Genomic DNA, 2,306 nt, shown 5'->3' on the forward strand with positions numbered 1-2,306 from the left:
TTCGCTTATATAGCTCCAGGACAACTAATGAAACAGGTGAGATGGCAACAGCTCTCAAAAACAAGAGAGGAATAAAACCCCAGTTACTACACCGTGGTTACTGCAGAGAGAGAGAGAGGGATTGGCAAGACCAGGGAGGGTGCAGATGGAGGAGTCACCTTGAGGGAGAAGAGGGAAAGGAGGAGGGAAGGGACACAGTGGCAATGCCAATTCATTTCTTTTCAGGTTAAGCTTGTGGATACTGAGAAACACACTTTCGGAGTGATTAATCTGTATTTTGAAGGCGGAGAATGGAATTAATAATTGTGCAAAAAGGTTACAACACATGACAACCTCATGAGAAAATCTTGTAATCCAGGTGTCGGCCGCTGCTGCCGTTTGTGTCTGTTTGTGGTAAAACACTGCTGGTGTGTTCAGTGGTGACTAAACACTGGAGTCAGTAGGACTCTAGTCTTCCTCCCAGTGGAGATGCGAGTGGAAATGAAATAATATTGATTTAACGCTCAGGCACAGCTTTATAGATTGATCTTCTTACCAGGCTATGAGTGCACTCCACGAGAAGTCCAAGCAGCCTTTATCCATAACCGTGCTGCCCTTAAGCTCTCTTTATTTACTGTTTATCACAGCTACACGATCAGGTCTGAGATCTGTGGTGAGATGTTTCAGGAGGATTTAATCAGGCAAAGGAGGATTAACTGTAGCTTCTGTTATGCATCATTGATTACGAAGTGAAAAAAGAGTTTATTTCGAATGATTCTTTTCTGATATAATGTCAGGTATTGCTGATTTAAACACCCTTAAAACTGGGTAGGAGGACACCATTCCCCCACATTAAACCACAGTGACATCTATTGGTGGATTGCTGGCACTGAATTAAAGGACAAAGTCAGGTGATATGCTGTGTTTCCCCTGTTGTAAACAAATCCCATAAAAATATGAATTGATCCCACTACAAGTAACCCAAGGCCTTTACGAGGCTTTTTCTTTGTGCCATGGAGCTTCATTGTTGTCCAGAAACAATGAAAAATCAATTAGCCACATTGTTGACATCCATCCAACCATTATCTAAACACCGCTTTATCCTCACCAGGGTCCTGGGGGGCCTGAACCCTATCCCAGCTGACTGAGGGCAAAGGCAGGGGACACCCTGGACAGGTCGCCAGTACATTGTTGACATGTTCCTTCATTATGAACATGGGCTCTGTGGTTTACTTGTCGCACATACGCCATCCTGCTGCCATAGATACTTGTGACATTATCAAATCTGCATTTGCAAATGCACGTCCACAGTTCACTCTTATTTTACAAACATTGACCAAAAAGGACAGAGTGCAGGGTTGTCAATTAAGGAAATACATCTGTAAATCACTCACCTTTTTTTGTTGTTGTTTTTTTAATGAAAAGGCGTAATCTTCTTCTTCTTCTTTTTTCATTTTTCTTTTTTAAATCTCATCAAGCCAAAAATGTAACCAGCAAATCTAATTCTTTAAACATACGGTGTGTAATTTCTAAAAGCGTGCGCTGTCTTGGCACAGTCCTCCAAACACCGCAGGCCTTTTTCACAGCCAACGTTTTGACTTGTCACAGTAGGAAAAAGCACAGATGTTACAAATAACATTAACAATTGCTCTGTTCTATCCAAGTGCTCCAGCAACTGTCATTCATGTCATTATCCACACCTGTGCTTGTCCTGCTGTGACACGTGTTACATGAAAAAACGCCCATTTTAGTGCGTTAAATTCACGTGTCCTCCATTGTCACAGAAAACATAAGAGGCAAAGGGTGAGCAAGCGATTTAAGAACGAATCAAGAACTAATTCTAATTAATAAATGGTTTCCTAGATGTTGAAATGATTTTATATGTGCCAGCTTAGCCAACAATAACTTGTACATTGTGTTGGTATGTCTATGGACGTACCTAAAACCCTATACCTTTCCATAAGTTCTCACTGCAATGCTTTAATCCTTGATTCTACCCAAATATTAGGTATTCACCTGCTGATTCCTTGTTTTTTTGTTACTAATTTGCTGTAATTTTGTATACCCCATCGTAAAGGAGCTCAAACAGTGCTAAAGCAGATGAACGTTTAAAAAAAAAGAGAGAGAGAGAGAAAGAATAGACATAAAGGGGAATAATGAGCTATACAAAAATATACACAAGACAACAAAGGAAATGTTGACACACATATAGCAAATCACTACGAGCCGGAGTGGACAATAGTACACCTGGTATTGTGTGAGCCTCTGTCCTCATTACTGCCACCTCTGTGTGGTTTGTTAATGGTCACAGCTGTGGGAGGAAAATC

Source organism: Stegastes partitus, unplaced genomic scaffold (genome assembly GCF_000690725.1).
Source record: "Stegastes partitus isolate 25-593 unplaced genomic scaffold, Stegastes_partitus-1.0.2 Scaffold4, whole genome shotgun sequence".
In the NCBI taxonomy this organism is placed as follows: domain Eukaryota; kingdom Metazoa; phylum Chordata; class Actinopteri; family Pomacentridae; genus Stegastes; species Stegastes partitus.